We start from the raw sequence: 27552 nt of genomic DNA, 5'->3' as shown, positions 1-27552 counted from the left end.
ATTCTGTTTGTACATGTTGTTATATGTAATGTAATGTAAAGCGAACGTATACATCAGTATGGAAATGCAGAATTATACGTATCAAAAAGTCAGCTCTTGGAACTGGTAGTTAACCCCAAACGTCCATCAAGTTAACCACAATGTGGTGAACTGTATTCAAGACGGAAAGTTAAATTTATTGTGCCCATAATTTGAAATCCATGGAATGGGAGCATACGCGTGTTGCGATAAAACGGTAAAGTAAGTAAAATAGATAGTATGACGTACTAATATTAACGAAATGCAAAGTACCGATGCGATGCGTAGCGGACCTGCACAGCGAGGCACGTACATCATTGTGACAGCCGGAGAGAACAGCGGCCCCATACATTGCAGCGGAGAGAATCTACAGAGGAAGCCTCTTACCAGATAGCCACATTAGAATGGCCCATGAAAATTATGGCACCATCTAATAGGGCGGAAGATAACTAGCGAACATTCAACTGTAATGGCCACATCGCATATAGCTCACGAACACTAGTTTATTATGGCTGATCTAAGAAATGTTAGAACAACTGGGTCGAGTCCGAGATACACTTCGCATAATGTTTTCTAATAAATCTAAGAACCTGTTCCTACTGAAATACGCCTGCTATTAAGTAACAGATGCGACTTACAAATTCGATGTGTATGTATTTCAAATTCTTCCAAAATGCCTTATAGACTATGAGACGCGACGTGCAAAACCTCAAGCCTATCAGCTATCGGCAACTAGCTACTTCGTTTTTAAATGCTGTCCCAGAGCGCTACCGTTAGTGGGATATAAATTCTTTCTGTATTAGTTCAAATGGCTCTGAGCACTATGCGACTTAACTTCTGAGGTCATCAGTTGCCTAGAACTTAGAACTAACTAAACCTAACTAACCTAAGGACATCACACACATCCATGCCCGCGGCAGGATTCGAACCTGCGACCGTAGCGGTCGCTCGGTTCCAGACTGTAGCGCCTAGAGCCGCACGGCCACTTCGGCCGGCCTTTCTGTATTAGTCTTACTAATATAGAAATTATAGCAATTACCACATTGTATCTTACATACACCTGGATTACCAAAAATACTTCTTGGTTTCTGTTCTATGTCATCCTTTAAGCACACGTGTAAATTGCCTCTGGCTTTAAACGAAACACAGACATTAGTTTTTTCATAACTTTCGCAATTTTTTCACAGCGGAGATCATTGTAGGTTAGACTAACAAAGGGATGTTTCTTATCCTCTTCTTTTAATACTTTGGATTTCTTCTTCTCTATAGAATAAAATAGTTTACGAATCCTTCTAGCCTTATACCCATTTGCTACACCTACTTGAACAATGGCCTCTAGTTTCATATGTAACTGGAAAGTCTTATGTGTCATGGAGCGAAAGTACGCCCATTAGTAGGTGCTACGATGAGATGAATCTTTATTAATTGCAACATAGGTGCAAGAAAGTTTAAGAAATACTCTGAAAAGAAGGTTATTGACTTTCCTTGTAATAGACAGATCTAAGTAATTTAATGCATCGTTCACTTCCACTTCAAAAGTGAATTCAATGTTAGAGTGCATGGAGCTAAAGTGGGCAAAGAAATTGGAAATGTCCCCATCAAATTCTTCATACAATACGTCATCTACGTAACGATTATATGATTTAAATTTTGGTTCGAAGTCTGAATGGGATTCAAAAAATTTGCATCCCAAGTGATTGACAAAAATCTCTGCCAGGGTACAAGCAAGTGAATTTTGAGAAGAAAAGCTTTATTATGATGAGCCTAAAAATACCAAATCTTAGATCTCAGGTGAAGTTACATACGGAAATATTGCTAATAAGACCGGCTGTTAATCCAGCCCTAAAATGAAATGATCGTATGGCACTTATTGTCCGGGATATCCCCTTCGGGGTTCGGCCGCCGTATTGCAAGTCCTTTCAGTTGACGCCACTTCGGCGACCACCATGTCAATGATAATAAAGGACACACAACACCCAGTCCCCTGCCGGGAATCGGAACCCAGGCCCCCTTGCGTGGTAGGTGGTAACAGCTCCAATTATAAACTTAATAGATTTTTAAAAGAAAAAATTAAATGAACCTTATACTTTTCGAGAGTCGTTTTGTGTAAGAAAAAGCCTATGAATTGATGGACAAAATCAAAACCATTCATGTCCCAGATGGTACCCGTTTAGCTTCACTGGATATTGTCAACTTGTACTCATGTACGAAAATTAATGAATATTGATATAATTAGACAGAATTTAGTGGCCCATAATATGCTTCCCCAGGGTGAGGTTGTGGAATTAACTGACTTACTACAACTGTCCTTGTCTTTCAATGCTTTTACCTTTAATGACGAATTCTTCTCAAAGCAAGTCAATAACGCACAGGTCCACCTATGACCCTTATGCAGTGGACCAACGCGTTAACTGACTTGCTCAATTTGTGAAGTTATTTTTCTTGAATAAATCATCCAATTCTTCCGAAATTGTAACCATACGTTTGTCTATACATGTACATCACATTTAGTGATTTGCATCACATTCGGATACTTCCTTGCGTGTTGCGTTTTCTTTTTTTTTGGGGGGGGGGGGGTTCTTTTTTCAAGTACGTGTACATATACATCGAATCTGTCAATCGCATCTGTTACTAAATGAGCAGGAGTAGTTCACAGCAGGAAATGGTTCTTAGATTTATTTGAAAACACAATACGAAATGTATTTTGGACTCGATCCACTTGTTCTGACATTGCTTGGATTTGACATAATCATCTGTTCTTCGTGAGCTATATAGGGTGCAACCATTACAGCTGAATGTTCGTTAGTTATCTTCGGCCTTGTTAGATGGTGCCACCATTTTCAGGGGCCGTTCTGATGTGGCTATCTCGCCAGGCTTCCTCTGTAGATTCTCTCCGCCCCTAGAGATGGCGCCACTGTTCTCGCAAGCCGTCACCATACTGCTGTATCTGCCTTGCTGTGCTGCTCCATTAATTAAAGACGCTGAGTATCGCATCGGTACTTTGTATTGCGCTAACATTAGTACTTCATGCTATCCACTTGACTCGATTTTTACCATTTTATCATCGCAACACTCGTATGCTTCCACTCCGTGGGTTTCACATTGGGCACAATAAATTTTACTTCCCGTACCGAGCGAGGTGGGGCAGTGGTTACCACCCTGGGCTCGCTTTCGGGAGGACGACGGTTATAACCCACGTCCGGACATTTTCCCGGGATTTCCCTAAATCGCTTCCAGTAAATTCCGGGGTGGCTCCTTCCCTAATCCGGGCTTGCGCTCGTCTCTAATGACCTTGATGTCGACGGGACGTTAAATACCACTCTCTTCCTCCTATAACTTCCCGTCTTGAATATAGTTGTATCACATTTTGGTTAACAGTGTGAACGTTTGGGTTGACTACTAGTTCTAAGAGCTGATTTTTTGTTACATAATTCTGCATTTCCATACTATTATATACGTTTGCATTACATTACGTTACGTATAACGAATGTACAAACGGTATCCATTATTTTCGAAACAGTATGACCGCTATTCTGCGTTATGCATGACAACGCATCAACTTTGGACAACTAATGATCCTAACTCTGCATTCTCAAGCTAGACCTTTACATGGTACTGTATTATACTATTATGCTTTTATTAATATTTTGTTTCATTTAACTGTAATATTAGCTTCTATTTTAATTCAAGTTGTTGCCGCTCAGCTAAGCTTACCTACATGGTTCTATTGTATATCAGCTATTATATATTGATTATTGACTTTGACTAACGAGTATCTCTGTTACGTCGTTCACGATGTTACGACGAACATTTCAAGCAATTTAAATTTTATCTATTGTTAATATGAGCTGCTTCTCTATATCACCAGCATAAATGTATCTTTGTCAAGTTGTTCTCCATGTTCTAACATGTAGTTCGCAGTTATCTATAGTTTCTTTGTTGCCTTACTCTTTGATTTTATTTCTATAGTCGATGCAAGCGCCACCTACCGGTCTCTGTTTACTCCTTAGATAGCTTAAGCGCCATAGTTTGGCACTGGTTGTCTTCGAACAGACAACGGCACTGTCCAATACGCCTGTATGAGATAGACCTGTATTATGCTAAGTCTATGTGCTCACTTTCGTGAGCCTGTTACTGAAATTAGGTTTAAATATAATTATGATATTAACTGAACATTCTGTACGTGAATCAGTAATCTGCATACGTATGTCAGTTATGTATATATTTGCTATCGTTAATTCCTTTGTTCACTTTATCCCACAGTTTCTGTCTGAGGATGAAATTTTGAAACGCGTAATACTTAGAAAGGAACTGTGCGATCACGATCTTTCCATACATGAGAGAAGAGCAAAATGATAATTCAAAGGCTGCCGATGTTCCGGTTTCATAGCTGGAGTGTGTCGCATTCCTTGTGTTAAATATGCAGCCTTCATTAGACAAGAGGGACATGGCTACAACTCGACCCCAGGGCAAGTGTGTGTAGAGCCCCACAGCATGTGATGTGCACTCCAGTCTCTGAGGTAGAGAAAGGGGGTGGGTGAGTTGGTGTATGAGCTCCCCACTGGCCTCATTATAGACGCGTTCATGAGATACAACATACAGTGGTAGCACAGTTGTTCTTAATGGTGTGTAAACCTCAACAGTTACTGCTTGAAGGTGGGTGGCGAGGCTAACAAGTGGAGAATGGAATGTATGGTGGGGCAAATAGTGCAACTCAACCCGTGGCCCTTTCGTGATCATTCTTCGTGGACGGTGTCGCCTTTAAACACACCGTTGTCTGAAGGTTTGAAATGCGTGCCTTGTATGGAATGGCACAATGGCTTATCCTATATTAAAAGTGTTACTGTCCACGTATGCTTTTAATCTATTCACATTCCACTGCGGTAGAGTAGCCATTAATGAGATGTTTTTCTTTTTTCTTCATGACACGCTTTGGACAGTGAGAGGAGACACGCATCCAGCCAGCAACCCCCCCCCCCCTTTCCCCCTGTAAAAGAAAGCCTGTACACGTTGTGCGTGACGTCACAACATTGCTACACATGTAGTCTAAAAAGTCTTCAACAGTTTCATGGAACAGTGCTCGCGAACAGTCATGCGGCGAGTTTCACGTCAGTTTACTATTATAGTGAATTGTGTTCCTGCTTCGGTGTACGTGATTTGGTTGTTTACTTTCTGCGCACCAAACTGGTGATCTGTTTTTCTTGCCTGTGAAAATTTAGTTGCTTGCAAAATGCCATTTCGTTGCTCTGTGCCGAATTGTAGAGGAAATTATGACGGTGGACCAAAAGTAACTGTTTAAAATTCCGGAAGATGAAGCAACTCTAAGTTAAAGGGTGAGTATTTTTGTTTATTTCTTAAGAGGTTATGAATTCTGTATTCCGCAGGTTCAAGCAGTATAGCCCAAGCACAGTCATACTTAAGGTAGTTTAATACCTCAGTATATCTTTCCCTTTCTGCTGTTTGTTGTTTGGGATAAGTCTGTTTATGATTAAGTAAATGCACATAAGATACAGGCTTGTTTTGATGTATTCTGGTTTTAATATTTAGTTCTGTATTTTTTTCCTGCTGTAAAAGTCTTCAGGAAGTTGCCTGTTAAAAAACAAGCTGTGGTATACCCTGAAATTGAATATTAAGTGAAAAGTGTCTCATTCGCTTATTTTCATAAATTATTGATAGTTACTTGAAGTTCAATGCAGGGAATGTTACTATTAGTGAATATACTAAGCTTCAGACTCTACAATGCACAAATAAACTTTCTGCTTTAAAATCATAGAAAGGAGAAATGAATAGGTACATGAATGGATTAATAGCCCATCAGAAAATGCAAAGGAAGAAACTGCGAAAACACATTCAAAAATTAAAGTACTTGTGTATTTTACAAATTCTTACTTTCTGGGTCTGGAATTACAGATACATGCCAGTGGCCTACACTCCTGTCTTCTAGATACACAACTAAAGTACTTGATACAACTGTGTTCTCATGTTTAGCCTACTGGGTAGTACATAACTGGCAATGTATTAGCTTAATTATATTGTCAGTTGTTATGTAAGTTATGATCTGATATTTCTACTAAGAATAGCAGCTAAAACACAGAAACAAAACAGACTATCTCATAAAAAGCACGACCACTAAGTATTTCATAGTTCTACAGGATACACACAACCTGGGAATTACTTGGAATTATTCTGTTACTCTGTTTCAAAGTTGCTTCTATGGGCCACACCTGTGTGTGTGAGGACTTTTAATAGAGCAACAGATTAAGCAAAAATCCCAACCCTCTAGTAAATATAAGCATAAAGGCAAAATTACAAAAAAATTATCACTGTTATTAAATTCTGCTACACACATTAGTCAATTATTGATGGGGCAAATATTTTCTTAATTTCACCATGTGTTAAAGAGCTTGTTGCCATGATGTGTGACTGCATGTGTTGTGATGTTTTAGTATTACTGTTTTATGGAGTTACTGTGGCATGGCCACATTTATCACGTATTTCTCTGCATTTGAGTTGGGAGTCTCTTTGTATTTTACAACTCAAAATTAACTTTATATGCCTATATTGTTTTCACACTATTAGTGTTGTCATTACATTCATCTGTAGGCACTTTTTCATTTTTATTCATTTTTAATTACAAGTATATCATGTTTACTTTCACAAGGATGATATCTGGGAAACACAAATTGTGTATGAAAGAACTGGAAAGAAGGGTGCACCACCCTTTCAAAACCATGTTTGAGACCAGATGCAGTTCCAACCCTACTCCCAAATTGTCCTTCCTAACTTTCAAACGAAGAGAGCAGATGTGAAGAGCCAGAGGAGAAAAAGCAGAGGCTTGAAAATGAGCAGTTAGCTGCAGCAGTAAAATATCGTTTAGCTTCCCAAGAGGACTATGACGACACTTTCAGCTTCAGTTCCTTAGAGTTGATGTACATGCCAAGGAAGTGAAATTGTCCTAAGAGTGGTTTCATTGGAAAAAGTGATTTTTGTAGATAACAAGAAAACCAGCACCATTCATTGCACATTCCATAGTAATTTACATCATTCGTTATTTAAGAAAGATGTGCAAATTAAGACATTAGGATGAAGGTCTTTTCCTCTAATTATAATTAATATCCATGACACTCAGTGTACTGCAAGAGTTTTCAGTGACAGATTGTGGGCACTCAAACTTGTATAGACAGTATTGTAGACATAGTAAAAGACAGTCTAAGAGTGCTGAAAGATGGTGTACAGTAGTGTGAAAAGAAGACATTAGACTTTATATATGAAAAAGTTGGTCTTATAAATGTCAAGAAATTTAATTATAGGTTTAGTTCTACATTTTGATACTGTTGGCTTATAAATTTTTATGTAGCAGTTCATTAATGAAAATGCAACATCTAAGCACTCTGTGTAGGATCTGCAGCAGATTTAATGTGAGTCCATCTCATGAAAGGCTTGGGGTAAGTAATTTCCTGTCATGTGCAATACAAATTTCAGTACTTGAAGAACAATGCAGTTTTGAGTGTAGATGAAATTCATCGAAATTCTTACTTGGAATACAGAGGAGGCAGCATTTCAGGCATGTCATATAACTCTGAACATGCTGCAAATTCGCCATTTATATTTATGTTGTAGCGTGTCAAGTCTGAATACAGGGATGTTGTTCATATTTTATCAGTAAAAACCATTTCAGCTAATTTATTATACAATGTGCAGCTGGCCATAATAAATGGCCTTGAACTAGTAGGATATATGGTTTTTTGTGTTGTAACTGACAGCAGCAAAATCAATAGCAAAACTGTCCATGTTTTCTGTGGATAAGGCTGTTCATATTGTTTTTAAATGTCCATCTGACCTAATCACCCATTTTTCTTTTTAATTGCTGCTGTACACAATGCTAAATGCATCAGAAATGTGTGGTTGAACCAAAAAAGTTAGTAAAGATATTTTATCCTCAGTTTATAGTTAGAAAAGAAGTGGAAGAAAATGTTTTCTGTAGCTTCTTTTAAAATGCTGAAATAGATTTAACATAGATTCCAGTTATTTAGTAAAATATTGTCACACATTTTCTCTCAAATCACTTTGTCCTAAAAGGTCCTAAATCATTAGAGAAACAGACCATCAAACTGGTGTTGCAGATACTCAATTGATATGTCAGAGGGCTTTGAGGTAGCTAGTGATAAATTTAAGACATGGGCCACCAACAGTGGAATACATTTAAATAACAAAATGGTTAGATGTCATGAATGTGAAATCAGTGTTTAAAGGGAAACATAAGCAGAATCCTTATATGAATCCAGTGACAGCTGGTAGTGTTTCTATGCATTTTTTCTAGATTTTCTAGACATGCTAGATGTGTGGAAAGCAAAGGGTCTGTCACCTGCATTTCTCACAAAAGAAACATTTTTTGCTATTCAGCATACAACATATGCCATTGTAGAAATTGCTCGATATTGTACCGAAGAGTATGTATGAGCTATTTACTGACAGCCAAGCTTCAAACAGATGTGCTTGAGCAGTGTTTCGGAAAGTATAGACAGCTTGCAGGTTCCCGATACAATGCTTGTGACAAGTCTATGAAGCAAAAAAAACAAAAAAAAAAAAAAAAAAAAAAACACTTTGCATTCATAGTATAATACTTTAGTTTAAGGTTCTCCTTCCTATGGCAATATCACAGTAGGGGCCATAAAAAAATTGTTTTCTGAAGTTGAAGAAACACACATAAGTCAACGTAAATGTAGATGTTCTTTCAGTGAAAGATGCTGCAATGTCTTTAACTTTCATTGCAGGCTGCCATACTCATGTAGTAATTAAGCTGAAGTGAGAGAGTTGCCTGAAGATTGATTGAAAAGGAGTTGTCAATAAACGAACATTCTAGTTTGATATAAAGACTTTACCATGGTGGACTAAAATACCCATCAGACACTATTTTAAATGCTTGTCTACACTTATATTGTCATCAGCAAACTTCTCAAAGAACACTAGATTTTTCTTGCCTGCAAGAATAAACATGCCATCCTGTGCAGTAGCAATTGCTACTCTGGAAGAAAACTACTTATTTGATTGGATTCACTGCAATGGACATTCATCTCAGACAGTGTTGTTTGGGTTAGTGTCAACATATTTTTAAATAACTACTCCAAAGAGGTCAATGAAGAAAATTTCAAAAAACACTCAGTGAAAACTGCAAACTCTTAATTTTGAAACTTTAACTTACATTCTCTTTAAATCATTAATATAAAACTTATCAGCAGTACTTCCCCATCAACAAATGCTTCTGAACTGCTTAGGTTAATCTGAAACTAGTCAAACAATAAAACTTACCAAATTGCACCTTATGGCTGAGAGTTTGTATAAATATTTTAACACAGTTGCTAACAGCTATCAACAGTGATAGCCTAACTTGAAATTTTTATAGAAGGTATTAATCTAATATAAAGAATCTTACATTAATTCTTTCTCAATTGAAGTTGGGGTGGCGAACAATACATACTGGGGCAGCGGGGGGTGGTTGGCAGAGAAGTCCAATAGTAGTCGTTTTATAGTATGTGAAACCTAAAAATCATTTCACTTGGTTTTTCAAGTATGACTTAAACCACACCTTTGCTGCACATCTTATTCATAGTATTTCTAATTAGTGTAATAAAGTTATGTAGCCCAACATGCCATATGCCTTTGACAAAGCCAGGAAAGTGCCATGTTTGTCACTTTCCTGCTGGATATGGCTAATGCATGGTTACCTCCTCCATTGCAAGGACCCACCTGTGTGGCGCTGTGGCTAACAAATGACGGTCACCCATCTCTTCCTGGACTGTCCACTTTTAGCTGCTCTGTAGCGGACTTTTAACTTTCCCAGCACTGCCTCAACAGCAGCTTTAGTTTTAAGTTTTATTCGTCAGGGTGAGTTATCATTTGCTCTAGGTTTTAGCACATGGCCTTTGTCCTTGCATATCCTCCACCCTAGTGCTTTCAGGGTGGAGGCTTTCATGTGATGCAGAGTGGCTGGCTTTTCCTTTTTATCCACCTGTTCAGCCAGCCATGGTAAACTCTTCTACCTGTTTCTCGTGTCTTTGTGGTTTTCTTGCCCTTCAGTCGTTGTTGTGGTTTTTCTTTCCATTCTGTTTTGTGTTGTCTCATTCTCACCCTAGTGCCGTTACTTCCTTCAGAACAAAGGACCGATGACCTCTTATTAGTTTGGTCCATTTCCCCCTTTCCCTCCCCCATTTAAACCAACCTGTAGACTAATTTCACTCTTGCCTTCCATTTCTGGAAGAATGGGAACTATAATTAATCAAATTAACCTTGTTTGTGAAAGAAGTGGAGTCTGCTATAGCACAGTTTGCATAAGTTGTTCTCAGAGTAATAAAAAACAAACCACAGAGACCCCACGAGAGGCACGCACGAAGGTCTTCCATACATTCATTGTTTCCTTAATAGCATGCAGCTTGTTGTGCATACTGAGGTTATGCCATTCCGTCTCCCAAATGCACAAAACCTTGCAGCGTAATACTGAATGCAGATCAGTTTCAGAGAAGTAGATCTCCATAAGCGAATTCTTACTTGCTAAATGGGGCATTATAAGGTGCCAAGCAGCAAGAAATGAAAGACACAGTCGTTCCGAGTGCTCTTTCAGATTGAGGAATGTGGGCGGATACTGAGTCGATTCAGAGGCTTGGGCAAAATGTTGAGCGAAATGCTCTGTGACAATGTCTGGATGGGTAAGGACAACACCATGCACAGAAATTCCTAAAACGTCTGTGGGAGGACGATGGCCAAAAATCGACAGTTTCACCCAGACTTGCGAAGAGGGGTCTGTGGTACTATGGCAGCCACATATTGTTCCCAGCAAATCCGTTTCCGAAATCTGATTACGTAACAGGCCAGGGTGAGGAATCGTTTAGATACCAGGAGGAGAGCAGTAAAAGGGTGCTGCTTGAAGCGTTGAAGACAACGTTGGCGATCTTTAATGGCCGCAGCAGTTTCCAGAGTCCAGCAAGGGACCATCTTCCGACGGGGGAACCCGAGGAAGGAGGGATGGCCAAAACAGCTGCAGAAAAAATGGCGGCAGTCAGTCTGTGTAGACTCATCAATAATACTGCGTGGTAGTACAGGGGGGATGGTAGCAGAGAAGGCCCCCCTGGGAGGGTGATGGAGTGAGGTATACTGAAGGAAGGCCAAAACAATTGGGTAATGATTGCTGTCACATAATTCATTGTGGTCACCTCACTGAATGGAGGAAGAAGACCAGGCCTGCAGATGGAGAGATCAATGGCAGAGAAAGTGCTGTGTGCCACACTAAAGTGTGTGGGAGTGCCGGTGTTTAGAAGACAGGTAAAGCCCTGCCAGAACAGCTTCAACTGTCCTGCCCAGGTCAGTAGTCGTGTGAGTACCCCAAAGAGGGTTGTGGTCCCATAGAAGAGGGAGTTTTTGAAGAAGGGTGGTTAGGGCAAGGGATGTGGTCAGCCTGTCACGTGGCAGGTAGAGATTACAGATTGTGATTGGAGTGGCCAGATGGACCCTGACAGCAATTGCTTCCAGAGTGGTATGGAAGGGAACACATTTACTAACAATGTCCTGGCAGACCAAGATCAAGACACCACCAGAAGCCCACAAGGGCCAATTCAGTTTAGACAGAAAGCATGGATCCCATGAAGGGTGGGTGAGTAAGAATTGAAAGAATGGGTCTCCTGGAGAGCAATGAAAGCAGCAGAGTGGGAGGAAAGAAGGGGGCTGCAACTCCGTGAGGTGATGCGAATAGCCATTACAGTTCCACTACAGGATTCTAATGGTGGAGTCCAAATGGCCAGAGCCGGTCACACCGCTGAGTCGCAATGCGTCCCCGATAAGAATGGGGTAATGTCCATACAGGTGGGGTCAGACACTGTTGGTTCATTGGCTGGAGGAGAGGAAGGTGGTACTGGAGGGGCCTTGCCCTTGTGTTTCTGCTTCTTCTCTTGTGAAGGAAGAGAAGGGCAGACAGCAGCGAGGTCGGGCATGGAATTACACCTGGCAATCTTGGCGCCCACAGTCTGCAGATCGCGAGGTTGATGTGGAGCTGCAGATTGCCTTTCAGGGGGTTGCCGGGAAGAGGAGCCCAGGGAGGGAGCGAGCTCCAGTACCAGCGGCTACCGAAGAAGTGGAGCGCTTCTCTGGTGGGAGAGTGAGGCACATGGGGGTGGGGCTGGGAAGAGGAGTGGGAATAAACATAACTGAAGCAAAAGTAGAACTTATGGGCACGAGATGGAGCCGGTCATACGTTTGACAAGCCTCGCTGTAGGTAAGTAGATCTAAAGTCTTGAACTCTTGAATCCGACGTACTTTCACATACACCGGGCATGCTGGCAAGTGTGGAGGATGATGTGCATTACAATTTACACACACTCGTGGGGGAACACAGGCACTTCCCTCATGGAGAGGGCACCCACAGTCACCGCAGAGGGATCATTGGTGCAGCAGGAAGACATGTGTCCAAACGGTAAGCATTTAAAGCATCTCTTCGGTGGTGGAATGCAAGGTTTTACACCACACCAATAGCCCATCACCTTTACCTTCTCTGGGAGGGTATCCCCCTCAAAGGCCACGATAAAGGTGACTGTTTTTAGGGCATTGCTGTACATGGTGGATAAATCGGACTCCTTGCTGCTCGAGGTTTGCACGGAGCTCCTCATCTGCTTGGAGAAGAAGATCCCGGTGGAAAATGATGCCCTGTACAGAGTTCAAAGAGTGGGGGGTGCGACAGATGGTCACAAGCTTCAGACTGGGCAGCAGACGATTTCTTTATGAGCAAAGAACGGGACTACATTTTACTCATGGACTCCACTTTGCCATACTTATCTTCAATTGTCTCCACGAAAAACAAAGGCTTGGTTGTGGCAAAACCTTCACCATATGTCCTGGTACAAACCATGTACTGAGGGAAAGGTTTCAACCTAAGCCGGCGAGCTTGACCCTCTTCCCAGGGAGTGACCAGGGAGGGGAAGGCTGAAGGATCAGAGAGTGTCATGTCTTCTATCACTCTTAGAAACGACCACAGAATGCCCAGGATGTTGAAGCTTTTGTCGCTTCATGTGCAAGGTGTCCGCCCTAGTACCACCCACTCTGACTGGGGGCTTGCCCCGTGGGCACCAGCAAGAGCCGCCTGGCACGGCAGCCATTACCGGGAGTTCTAATGCCCCAAAGTGATGAGCTTCGACTCCTTGGCATATATGAGACGTTAACAGCTCAGGTACTAGCAGTGTGATCCCTGTGTTGTCGGGGGGCTCAGCCAAGTGTGTACTTAACAGTCCCACCACATGAACTGGCTGCCGTGCTGGTGACCTAGAAGGAAGGGGACCAGGGTGCAAGAGAAAAAGGCAGCGAAGGGGGAGAGGAGCCTACACCATCGAAACTAGGTTGGGAGTTCATCCCCAAATGGCTCACACTGAACGGAAAATGTTGGAAATGGAGGTCAAACCCCAAGGGGACCAAAAACGCAGATGGAAACAGCAAACCAAACAATAGCACATACCAAAACAAAGCCGGGAGGATAGCCAGGTCAGTATAAAGAAATCCACCAGGAGGGAAAGGAGGGGGCAGGGAGGAAGGAGCACGGACAGGGAAGAAGAGGAACAGGGACGGGAATGCAGTCTGGAAAAAGGAAGGAGGCTACAACAGCTTGGGACCCCATGCATGCCACACCCATACCCACAAAAGAAAGGGACTGTCGGCCCCCTACGGGGGAGTGCTGTTCTATATGTCCTCCATGGACATATGCAAAATTAGTGACCATCAACAATCGAGCCATCAGTGTAAACCACTTCCTGGCCCCACTATATGTCGAGAATCGAGAGGAAGTGACAGTGGAGAGTCACAGGGTTAACTTAGTTCTTAGGACCATGTGAAAGGTCTAGGTGAAGCCGCAGCCTAGGTGTACTCCATGGAGGTGTTGATGAATAAATCTCAAGTGTAGGTGGTAAAGACGAGGACTCCTGTTCGGAGAGAGGGAATTGCACACAAACTGCAATTGTAAGCCCTGACCTGGGCCACTGTGTCGGGGCAATGTGGAAGGGCACTGAGGAGGTCCAACTCTGTAAATGTGGTGTTATAGGGTTCACTGGGGCGTGTAGTGAAAGAAAGCATATTCCTTTCCATCCGCGGTTTGAGGGTGCGAAAGGCTAGGGGGTAGTTCTCAGATGCAGAGGCTCGAGTTAAGTGCTCAGCAACTGCGTTTGCGTCGGTAGGTAAAACTCAAAGGGATTGTGTTTTCCACCACAGTAACGATTGTTGTACTCGCCTGCTCAACCATCAGATCGATGTGGGGGAGAGTTAATGGTGACTGCAGAGGTGAGTTTCCCAGTCTGCCTTGTTTAAAGCCCATCTGGATAGGCATCTGTGGGCCTGACAACGGGGCAGTGGTCACTACCACACAGGTCATGTGCTCTCCAGTGGATAGATGGGAGAAGTCCTGGGCTGCAAACTGATAAATCAATGGCAGAGTAACTTCCATGAGCCACACTGAAATGTGTGGCAGCCCCAGTATTTAAGAGGCAGAGGTCAAACTCAGACAGTAAAGTTTAGACATCTCTGCCTCGACCAGTAAGCGCGGTACCACCCTACAAGGGGTTATGGGCATTAAAATCTCCCAAAAGTAGGAAAGGTTCATGGAGTTAATCGATCAGTACAGCTAATACATTCAGGGGTACTGTACCATCTGGAAGAACATATACAATGCAGACAGTTATTTCCTGTGTCATCCTTATTTTGACAGCCACAGCTTCAAGAGGTGTTTGCAGGGACACAGTTTCACTACAGACTGAGTTTAGGGCATAAATGCAAACTCCACCTGACACTCGATTATAGTCACTATGGTTCCTGTAATATCCCTTATAGCCACAGAGGGCAGGGGTCCGCATGGCCGGGAACCATGTTTCCTGGAGGGCAATGCAGAAAGCAGGTATAAAACTTAAGTTGCCGTAGCTCAGTCAGGCAGTGGAAAAAAACCGCCGCAATTTCACTAGAGGATGACATCGTGGGACTGGGAAGGCATGGAACATTCAATGAGGCAGTTTATGCCTCAGGTTCCTCTGCTGCCACCGACTTATTCCCTGAGCAGTTTATATCTATTGTGTCTGAGGGTCCAGTGAGATCTAGGTCCTCAGCAGATGCCAGAATCTCCACCTTATTCCCAGACGCAGAGCTTGTAGGTAGTGGTGGTGTGGGTGCCACCACAATTTCATTGGTCTTAAGGGTCTTATTTCTGGACTTTTCTCGCTGCTCCTTGGATTTCTCTGGCTGTGAGGGCTTCACTGATTCAGTCTACGGGACTGAGGATGATTGTGAAGCCCTATGACCAGCTGCTTTTGGGCACTTCAGTCACTGGCAGGTGTCATCTTTCCCATTAACAGAAACCTGGGAAGAGAGAGACCCCTTCCTAGCGACAGGAGCTGAAGACAACTTGCAATTCTCCGGCTGAGAAGTGGGGACTGGTGTCCACAAAACCGTGTAATTAAAAAATTGTACTTCCGCAATCAGTGGCTGAAAAGCAATTATTGCAGTCCAGTATACTCAGACCATTGAGTTTAATGTCCTGCAAGAGTTTCACATCAATAGCTACAGTGGTTTATGAAATACGGGAAGCAAAGTCACTAAACTTAACATTGTTGGGGTAGAGCGTTCCAGCTCCCCTTAAGTACACAAACTTTGATTTCATTTAGTCATGTGGGTTTTCTTAAATTATCATACTACATATGCCACATCTTTCTATGTTGTTGGATACAGCAAAATTTTGTTTGATATCTGATCCTGGTGTCTGGAGATTTCTCCTGTAATTTCTTTCCAGTCCTGCAGTGATGACATACAATTCAATAATTGCTTTGGGTGGTTTATTTAAATATAATTGTTCCTTATTTGTGAATTCAGATGTTGCTGCCTGACATTTGGTGTTTACTATTTGGCAATATTCCAAACTTATTTGCTTTTGCAGTCAATAACTGTTCCTGCTGTCTCGCTAAGTGTTTCATAGGATTTTTCAAACTGTTGATCACCGATATTTTTCTTTCTTATGCTCCAGTCGAATGCAGCCTTTTGGGTACTGCTTATTCAAAGTATAGTTTAAATACTGACATGAATTTAAGAAGCATTTTGTTCACACTTCTGCCCCCACTTTGTCCCACTCTCCATGTTTTAACGGGGATTTAAACTTTCATATATTTCATTCTGAGATGACCTAATGTATTCAAATTAGTATTCTCAACGTAACTTTTTTCTAATGCCTGACAATACTGTTGACACATGGCCCTTAATTGGAGAAGATGATTTCCTTGCTCTAGTTTGGCTGTTTGCGTGTGAAGATGAGATGTCACAACTCAACAAAATATTTTGTAGATATTACTAACTTCACCTGATCCCTTGCACAGATTTTTTACATCACTGCAGATGAGTGTGTTAATTTCTGGGCTAGATACCTTGCCTACATTCTGAGTTTAAAAAAATCAATTATTACTAGGGTATCAGTACATCCAACCTACATTCCATTATATAAACAGATGACTCGAAATGTTTACTTCCACTTAATGCAATATGGGAGTTTCTATGTTTGATTAAAATACCTGTCCTCATATAAATACATGAACAACCAACTTTGAGTTTAGGGTTAAAAATACAACTTCATATACTTTCCTTTGCACCAGTCATCAGTGATAAATACAACTGAACTAGTGTTTGCAATTCTTATTCTGTATCTAGTAGTTGAATACTAATTTATAATGCTTTCACATTTTGCTGAAAGACTGTTAAGAATCTAGTTTTACTTAATGTGGTGGCTTCCTCTTCTTGGATAAAAAATTCCTTCAAATGGGGTGCAGGCATTGTATTTGTTTCCTCTGTTTTCTACTAATGTCATTGTTATGAGTGCAGATGTGACAATTTACTCTTTTTCTTCTGAGATTACTACTTTTTCTGCAGCTGTTATAACTGTTTTTCACTCTACATTTTCTTCTGTAGATCATGTTTGTGAATATTTTACTACCATTACAAATGGAGAAGCTGGCCTTCTTTGTGGATGATGATGGGCATGTCTCCTCTAACAGTAATGTAATTGACTAACAGCTTTCACTTTTATGGGAAGCACTATTCAGTGCCACTAATCCTCAGGCTGACTAATGATTCAGCTCTTTAAATAGATGCTTGCTCTGTGCCATAAAGTGCTTTCTTACTGGCAGATAGGCCCTCCTGTTGGCTTTTGGAATATCTTTGTTTATAAAAAGAATACTGAAAAAGCTTAAGCCTATCACAATTGCTTTTCACTCATCTAATCTAAGTAATGTGTCCAGATCCAACTTTTGCATTACTGAGCATATTCCAATACCACTTGACACATTTTTGCCATGTAACATACGCTTAAAGAGAGTAAATAGTTGCAATTTACAGGGTGATCTACTATAATGTCTAAATGCATTGCCATTTTCTACTACAGTGCTTTCCTACACAAAACTGTATACTGCAGTGTTTTATTTGCATTCCTTTAATGTTCCAGTTACTTAAAGAGCTTCTACTGCTATCTTGGAGATTATAAAATAGCTGTTTATTAATTAATGTTGTCCACCATTTATTATTATTAAAATTGTGAAACTTGTCTCAACAATGTGCTTATTCTTCATATTTTGACTTAATGTCCGTAAGTTTTAGTTTGTACCTACATAGTATTCATGCTGTACATCTGTAATTTTGCATTGTAAACCACTATAATCTAAAATTTTTCTCATTCCATGGTTAGTGATTATTGACAAGGATATATGGAAAATAAATAAATAAATTCATACACCAAATTTTTCTACTTTCAATTGCATTATTTTGTATCAGAATGGTAAGTAGATGCAACTTGAGTTTCAATGAAACAGTTTCTGATAGTTTACCAGAATATACACTCCTGGAAATTGAAATAAGAACACCGTGAATTCATTGTCCCAGGAAGGGGAAACTTTATTGACACATTCCTGGGGTCAGATACATCACATGATCACACTGACAGAACCACAGGCACATAGACACAGGCAACAGAGCATGCACAATGTCGGCACTAGTACAGTGTATATCCACCTTTCGCAGCAATGCAGGCTGCTATTCTCCCATGGAGACGATCGTAGAGATGCTGGATGTAGTCCTGTGGAATGGCTTGCCATGCCATTTCCACCTGGCGCCTCAGTTGGACCAGCGTTCGTGCTGGACGTGCAGACCGCGTGAGACGACGCTTCATCCAGTCCCAAACATGCTCAATGGGGGACAGATCCGGAGATCTTGCTGGCCAGGGTAGTTGACTTACACCTTCTAGAGCACGTTGGGTGGCACGGGATACATGCGGACGTGCATTGTCCTGTTGGAACAGCAAGTTCCCTTGCCGGTCTAGGAATGGTAGAACGATGGGTTCGATGACGGTTTGGATGTACCGTGCACTATTCAGTGTCCCCTCGACGATCACCAGTGGTGTACGGCCAGTGTGGGAGATCGCTCCCCACACCATGATGCCGGGTGTTGGCCCTGTGTGCCTCGGTCGTATGCAGTCCTGATTGTGGTGCTCACCTGCACGGCGCCAAACACGCATACGACCATCAGTGGCACCAAGGCAGAAGCGACTCTCATCGCTGAAGACGACACGTCTCCATTCGTCCCTCCATTCACGCCTGTCGCGACACCACTGGAGGCGGGCTGCACGATGTTGGGGCGTGAGCGGAAGACGGCCTAACGGTGTGCGGCACCGTAGCCCAGCTTCATGGAGACGGTTGCGAATGGTCCTCGCCGATACCCCAGGAGCAACAGTGTCCCTAATTTGCTGGGAAGTGGCGGTGCGGTCCCCTACGGCACTGCGTAGGATCCTACGGTCTTGGCGTGCATCCGTGCGTCGCTGCGGTCTGGTCCCAGGTCGACGGGCACGTGCACCTTCCGCCGACCACTGGCGACAACATCGATGTACTGTGGAGACCTCACGACCCACGTGTTGAGCAATTCGGCGGTACGTCCACCCGGCCTCCCGCATGCCCACTATACGCCCTTGCTCAAAGTCCGTCAACTGCACATACGGTTCACGTCCACGCTGTCGCGGCATGCTACCAGTGTTAAAGACTGCGATGGAGCTCCGTATGCCACGGGAAACTGGCTGACACTGACGGTGGCGGTGCACAAATGCTGCGCAGCTAGCGCCATTCGACGGCCAACACCGCGGTTCCTGATGTGTCCGCTGTGCCGTGCGTGTGATCATTGCTTGTACAGCCCTCTCGCAGTGTCCGGAGCAAGTATGGTGGGTCTGACTCACCGGTGTCAATGTGTCCTTTTTTCCATTTCCAGGAGTGTATTTTGGGATGATTATCTGATGATGTATTGCAATAGATGAAACACCACCCCCATCCCCCAACTTATGAAAGAAGTATCTACACTGACCAGTGCAGCCCAAATGTGGGTGTTTATTTTTAATGTTCATTTCATCACAGGTCATGAAACTAAAGCTAACTTTGTAGTTGAAATGTAATTCACACAAACAGTTTGTTTCAAAAGTATATATTTCTTAGTCCAGTTTTAAAAATGAGAACATTCTTTCTTCAAAGGTATTCAGTTTAGAGCACGTAAATTCTAACCTGATGTGTATTTTGAGACCTAATATCATTTGAATACACTGATTGAAATTTAGTTATCTTAAAGAAAATCCACTGAAATTTGTAATGGCCTACTGAAACTTTCTGGCAATAACATTACATACTCACCTTGAGCCAGTGAGATTTTTCCTTTTTTTTTGTATTGGAAAAAAGTTAGGGAAAGGTGCACAAACTGTGAAGAGAAATCATATCAATCCTTTATTACAACTGCATTTCATTTCGAAACTATTACCAGGAGAAATTTCTTCAAATTAAAAAAGCATCAATACGAGTTTGCTGAATGGTGGACTATAAACATATGTAGATCATTCCTCCCGTGGCAGGTGTTCGTTTTCAAAACGACTCATACAACTGCTTATTACCAGCACCCCTCTACAGAGGTGCTTTTAAAACTCGACCACTACTTGCCCACTTTTTGTTTCTTTTTTAATTTACGGGTATATTCTCTGACCAGGTTTTAAAACAGATTTTGCTACTTTCAGTAACATAAGGAATAAGCAGCGCCATTAATAGTTAAAGTCCGTGAAATGATAGCCGCCAGTGTGCCATTTTGCAAAACGTTCCCCACACCATTAGACCTGCGCGTCAAAATGATGCAATATTTAATTGAAAATTTAAAAGAAAAAAAAGTCCACAGGAGCATACGAGTATCTTTGTCGGGTGGCTTTCAATCAAAATTTTTGTCATTAAAGTCGTCTTTCACAGCAACTACAAAACGGAAGAATGATTAATGGTGGGCAGCCATAAGATATACATACTGTTGCAGGCGGTTTAGGTAGGTCTTTTCGAGATGTACAATTTATACTACAGCGAATGATGTGGCAGTTGCAGTTAAGGAATGGTGTTGGAAAAGAGCACACTGGCGGCAAACACTTTTACTTTGTATCAGTGACGATCTTTGAACGGCTAACCAAGACTCTCATCAAACAAGTCGTGACAATCCCCATTAAAAAAACTTTTTTATTTTAAACTACAATCAAATGGGTTCATCCATTTGAGAGTTCTGATGTTTTTTAGGTCGGGGCTAAAAAGTATACAGAAATAAGTTAGACAAAAGAACTGAGTCATTTACGAAAGGAAATCTTGTAATTGATGAGAGGTATATCACATTTCTTTACGAATTTTCGACGTCCGGATCCCTTTGCAGTCTATTGCTGTGGCCAAACGGACTGTGGGAACCGGCAACAGACTGTTCGTGACGTCACTAAGCGGGCGCACAGTCTTCCCTCTATAACGGGTTCTGACCCAGCTCCATTTCAGAATTATCTTCGTTCATTAACACTAACCTTTTCCTTTGCTATAGTTTTGCGCCGGATTTCTTTTGATTTTGGGCGTACACGTCGCCTTCTATTGTGATGCGAACAGGCGATATGCTTTGTGCATTCAGCTTTGTGGCTGAAGGTAGTCTCTGCAGCTTGGTATCGCCATTTGCTGAAATATTCAGGATTAATAACATACGCGTTATTGCATGTGTATTTCCATGTGCATATGCCAGTATCTACTGCCTGCGTTTTCTTGGTAGCTCTGTCTTTGACTACAGCTATTGTCAAAGTGTAAACAAGGAAGTTGAGAAAATAGGTTGCAGGGCCTTAAACCGTCTTATGCCTCGACATACTGAGAATTGACAATGTTGTCGCCTGAAATACGCTCTTTAAATTTCTCGATGTTGTAGGGGTAAAATATTCTGAGCGAAAGGTTATACACTGCTTGTACCGAAATCAGACGGCAGTTACAAGACATAGAGGGGAAGCAGTGGTTGAGAGGGTAGTGAGATGAGATTGCAGCCCATCCCTGATGCTATACAATCTGTATATGGTGAAAACTGTGATGGAAAGCAAGGATAAATTTGGAAAGGGAATGAAAGTTCAGGGAGAAGTAGTAAAAACTTTGTGGTTTGTCGATAACATTGTAATACTGTCAGAGATAGCAAAGGGATTTGAAGTGCAGTTGAACGGAATTGACAGTTTCTTGAAAGCAGGATGTAAGATGAACATCAACAAAAGCAAAACAATGGTAATGGAATCTTGTCGAATTAAATCAGGGGATACTGAGGGTATCAGGTTAGGAAAGGACACTAAAAGCAAATGAGTTTAGCTACTTATGCAGTAAAATAACTTATTAACGCCAAAGTAAAGGGAATATGAAATGTAGAATGCCAAGAAAAGCGTTTCTGAAGAAGAGAACTTTGTCACCATCGAGTACAAACTTAAGTAAGTATTTGTCTAGAGTGTGGCCTTGTACCGAATTAAAACGTGGACGATAAGCAGTTAAGACATGAAGAGTACGGAAGTCTTTGAAATGTGGTGCTACAGCAAAATGCTGAAGATTATACGGGTATATCTCTTAAACGACTGTAGCAGTGGCATCTCTTCCCTGACACACCGAACAACTCTGGCGCCCTGGTACAAATGAGACTATATACAATCGAATTGGGGAAAAGTACATTTATTGTACAACTTCACTAAAAGGAGGGATCGGTTGATAGGACATCAGGGAATTGTCAATTCAGTACTGGAGAGAAGTGTGGGCTGTAAGAATTGCAAAGGCAGACAGAGATGAGTACACTAAGCAAGTTCAAATAGATGAAGAGGTTACGCAGGATAGAGTAGCGCGGCGAGCTGTGTCAGACCAGTCATCGGGGTGGAGAAGAAGAAGACGACGACATCATGAGTTATCTTGATCACTGTAATTTCTAGAATTTTCTGTTAAAACACCACGCTATTCCTGCTCCAAGTAGCGCAATTACCTGAGCAGTTTATACAGAAGTCTGGCCTTTAAAGCCATGGTCCTGCTTGATAGACGTCCGTCCTGAATTTGCCACATGTTACCTAGCCATTATACACTGTATTATGGTGTGCCGTACCTTTCCTGACACTTGTAGCACCGCATCGAAATGGATACGTAAGGTCTTATCTGCGGTCAAATAAATCCGGTCCTGATGTATTCTGGCAGGTTCGGCGAATTGGAAGTTGGGATGAAAGTGTCAGTCTACAGCAATTCGCCATTCACTCTTAGTCGCTATTCCAACTTCTGTCCGCCTTCCATTTCCCCATCTTTCTGCAGTTCAGCAGAGCCCATGTGAATTATATCCCTACAATTTACGATAGCCTTACAGAGGCTGGGAGTGCTGCGATTTTCTACCGGTACAACACACTGAGCACAATTTGTAGATTATGTAAACTGAAGAGGGAAGGGAAGGGAAGGAACTGAGATCAGCTGCATAGGGAAGCAGCGCCAACGAGCGAAAATTTTTGCCGGACCGGGACTCCCAGCAGTTTCTCATCGCAAATGCACAATCTCAACCTCTCCGGCCGACTCACATTCCCAACGAGCGCCACCTATCCGCAGTCCATGTCCTCCATGCTCACTTATTTTAGATTGGCGCCGAAAGCCGACCGATGATGTGCATCCACACTGAAGGTTGTGGATTCATCGCCCTTCGAGACGAACCAGTTACATGAATGCGTGGTGTCTGTTCTTTCTGACATGACACTCCCCAGCTCAGGGACTCGAGGCTCTCCAAACCCGTACCCAGTCAAAGAAGACAGCTGCCGGAAGTGATCGCCATTTGGTACGACCCTCGAGGCACGTACGGTATATCGAATAGCACAGCCGCGGCGGTCCTCCCTCTCTCCCCTCCCCCTCCCCGTTTTATTACCACGGTATATTTATTGAAGATACAACAGTCGCTGCCTGTCACACATGCATAAAAAATCAAGACGAGACACGAAATCTTGCGACGCATGCAGCGTGTTACATATGCAAACGGCAAGATATGGAAGGCCTCACTGGTCTGCAGAAATTATCAAGTGGAACTATTGTCACTATTGGCAAACAGTCATTGTAGCGAATACATCACCAGCAGCACCATCACCAGCAGCACCTTCACCACCACCACCACCACCACCACCACCACCACCACCACCACCACTTACAAGCATTGTGTACAATGACCTGAAATTCTAAAAAAAAAAGTTTTGGAAAATGGTTATTCAAGCAGCTGCAACACGAAAGACATGTAGCAAAACTTGTCGAATGCTTTTACAAAAATTAGTAATTGCAATAATTGGCACGGGGGGAAAGAAAGTGTGTCAGAGGGGCTTGTTTTGTTGCCTGTGAAGCCCATCAACTTGCTGGTATTGAATTATTTTCTTCCTCCTTTCTCTTAATGGAAACTTATATTTGGTTTTGTCTTATCAGACTGTGACAATTGTTTTGCCTCTTTAAATGAGATTCTTAATACCTAATTAGTCTGTCTTCAGCTCATCAAAAAGTATTCAGTTGAGTGTTCTATATGACTTACAACTATTTCATCCATCCATTGCATTTTCAGGACTGTAAGCTCTAGTCTAAATGACAAAGGACAATATTTACAATGGGCACAAGATTTTTATTTTCTACTGTGTGTTACACCACACCTAACAGAGAAGACACGTCCTTTACAAAACAGTTCTTTGTGGAAAGACCAAGCAGCAGTAGTAACACATAAGGTTGTCATAAAAAGTATGTGCTGCATTTGGATATGGAAAATCCTTTATGCCCTAAACCTTACATGAATTGCTATGAATCACACACTGTGGGAGCCAACTAATAGCCTTTCCTGATCGTCATTGAAGCGACAACAGCAACCGTTAAAAATTGCTTCGAATGAAAAACAGCCCACAGTTGCACTAAATTGTGTTTATTTTAAACCTTGACCATGGTTTCTGCTATAATAATATAGTCTTCTTCAGAAGTCCTAAGAATGATCAAAATAACATCTAGACCAGTAATACAATCCACACAAAAACTTCAAAATTGGGTAAGTGATAACATATTACATACACAATAATAAATGAAAAATGTCTTAGCCCAGCAGCTGCTGCAAGACCAATAAAATAACTTCAACAGATATAAGCCTGTTTTGAACATAAGGAAAATTACATATGACACCGTATGTCCTCCACCACTACCACTGTTATACTGGGCACACAGTTGTCAAATGTGCTGCACCCCGTGCCCTCGTGCACTATAGGTGGTGCTCACCACAGTGAGATATGTCACATCGTTTATCACGCAATTAGTCAATATTGATGACAAATTAATAATAAGCCTACATGTGCAAATGATGGACCATATACTGTTAATAAAAATGTGCAACAGATGAAATACTGTTGCATACGATCATTAGAGTGATAGAACATTAACAATTTCATATAACAAAGTTTGTCGTATCACTATTTGATGCACGATTCAGAAACGAGCTATAGAGCGTATAATGTACGAGACTCTCATATGAAAATATAACTTCAACTAGATTATATGCTCTAATTGCTAAGCTATTAGAGGGTATAATGTAAGCTGAAGTTACATTTGCATATAAGAGTCTTGTTTCTGATTCACGCATCAAATAGTGATATGACAAACTTTGTTATATGAAATTGTTAATGTTTTACTACTCTAATGATTGCATGCAAAAGTATTTCATCTGTTGAACATTCGTATTAATAGTATATGGTCCATAATTTGCACATGTAGGGTTGTTATTAATTAATTGTCATACATATTGACTAGTTGCCTGATAAACGGTGTGACGTATCTCACTGTGGTGAGTGTCACCTGTGGTGCAGCACATTTGACAACTGTGTGCCCAGTATAACAGTGGTAGTGGTGGAGGACACACGGTGCCCATATGTAATTTTCCTTATGTTCAAAACAGGCTTATGTCTGTTGAAGTTACTTTATTGGTCTTGACGCAGCCACTAAGCTAAGACATTTTTCATTTATTAGTGTGTATGTAATATGTTATCACGTAACTAATTTTGAAGCTTTTGTGTAGATTGTATTACTGGTCTAGATGTTATTCTGATCACTTTTAGGATGTCTGAAGGAGGCTATATTATTATAGCAGAAACCATGGTCAAGGTTTAAAATAAACATAATTTAGTGCAACTGTGGGCTATTTTTCATTCAAGACAATGCTGAATTTAAAATTCTGCCAACAAATTAACAAGAGCTATGTCACTGCACTGCACTGAACTGTCTGAAAATTGGCACACGCAACACCATCTACAGGACAAAGCCTTACCATTTAGGCATAATACACACATCAGTTTACAGCACTAGCACTAAATAAGTATCTGGCAAAGTTGTTGCACAAATGCTGGCTGAATGATAACTATTTGGCACTAAATTTCACTATCATGACCCGATTGATATAAATGAAATTACTGAGAACTACATTTTTCTACTGCTAAAATAAAGTTTTTTTTTTTAAATATATTGTATCAGTTGTAAATTATGAGCATCATTGAACCAAAGTTTTGAGACTGGTGAAATACCCTCAGACTTCAAGAAGAATGTAATAATTGCAATTCCAAAGAAATCAGTTGCTGACAGGAGTGAAAATTATCGAACTACCAGTTTAATATGACATGATTGCAAAATACTAGCACCTATTCTCTACAAAAGAAGGGGAAAAACTGGTAGAAGCTGACCTCAGGGAGGATCAGTTGGATTCCAGAGAAATGTAGGAACACACTAGACAATACTGACCCTACGACTTAACTTAGATGACAGGTTCAGGAAAGGCAAACCTATGTTTATAGCATTTGTAGACTTAGAGAAAGTTTTTGACAATGTTGACCAGAATACTCTCTGAAATTCTGAAGATAGCAGAGGTAAAACACAGGGAGCACAAGGCTATTTACAACTTGTACAGAAACCAGATGGCAGCTATAAGAGTTAAGGAGCATGAAAGGGAAGTAGTGGTTGAGGGGAGGGAGTGGGGAGGAGAGAGAGAGAGAGAGAGAGAGAGAGAGAGAGAGAGAGAGAGAGAGAGAGAGAGAGAGAGAGAGAGAGAGAGAGGGAGGGGGGGGGGAGGAGGGGGGGGTTGTAGCCTATCTTTGATGATATTTAAAATGTACATTGAATAAGGAGTTAAGGAAAATAAAGACAAATTTGGGGTAGGAATTAACACTCAGGGAGAAGGAATAAAAACTGTGAGGTTTGATGATGATATTATAATTCTGTCAAAGACAGCGAAGGACTAGGAAGGGCAATTGAACAGAATGGACAGTGTATTGAAACGAGGATATAAGATGACCATCCACAAAAACAAAACATTGATAATGGAAAGTAGTCAAATTGATTCAGGTGATGGTAAGGGAATTAGATTAGGAAACGAGACACTTAAAGTAGTAGGGGAGTTTTGTAATTTGGGCAGCAAAATAACTGATGAAGATTGAAGTAGAGGGGATATAAAATGAAGATTGGCAATGGCAAGAAAAGAATTTCTGAAGAAGAGGAATTTGTTAATAGTGAATATAGATTTAAGTGTTAGAAAGTCTTTTCTGGAGGTATTTGTCTGGAGTGTAGACATGTTTGGAAATGAAACATGGCTGATAAACTGTTTCGACAAAAGGAGAACAGAAGCTTTTGAAATGTGGAGCTCAGATGAATGTTGAAGATTAGACGGACAGGTCATGTAATTAATAAGCAGGTACTGAACAGAACTTGGGAGACAAAAAAAAAATTGTGACACAACTTGACCAAAACATAGGATCAGTTGATAGGACACATTCTGGGACATAAAGGGATCACCCATTTAGTATTTGAGGCAAGTGTGAGGAGGAGGAGGAGGAGGAGGAGGAGGAGGGGGGGGGGGGGCAAAAATTGTAGAGGGAGACGAAGAGATCAATACAGTAAACAGATTCAGAAGTATGTAGTCTGCAGTAGTTATTCAGAGATGAAGAGGCCCACACAGGATTGGGAACTGCATCACACCAGTCTTCTGACTGAAGACCAAACCAACAACAACAATAGATATGCTGCTCAATGATGACATGAAATTAAAAACCAAAACACCATAAGCAACAACTTCGACAACAAACAGGCTACGTTAGGCGATTACAGATAGGCTACACCGGTGAATTAGCTGAACACACTG

The 27552-nt window shown here is 41.5% G+C and overlaps 1 protein-coding gene across 4 annotated transcripts in view; it reads right to left on the bottom strand.

The window, feature by feature from the left end:
• Positions 1–27552, bottom strand: part of LOC124721611 — a 248423-nt gene that overhangs the window by 204089 nt on the left and 16782 nt on the right. The window lies entirely within an intron of this gene.

Source organism: Schistocerca piceifrons, chromosome X (genome assembly GCF_021461385.2).
Source record: "Schistocerca piceifrons isolate TAMUIC-IGC-003096 chromosome X, iqSchPice1.1, whole genome shotgun sequence".
In the NCBI taxonomy this organism is placed as follows: Eukaryota; Metazoa; Arthropoda; class Insecta; order Orthoptera; family Acrididae; genus Schistocerca; species Schistocerca piceifrons.
The sequence above is the reverse complement of the archived record's forward strand: the minus strand, read 5'-3'. Positions and strand labels throughout refer to the sequence as shown.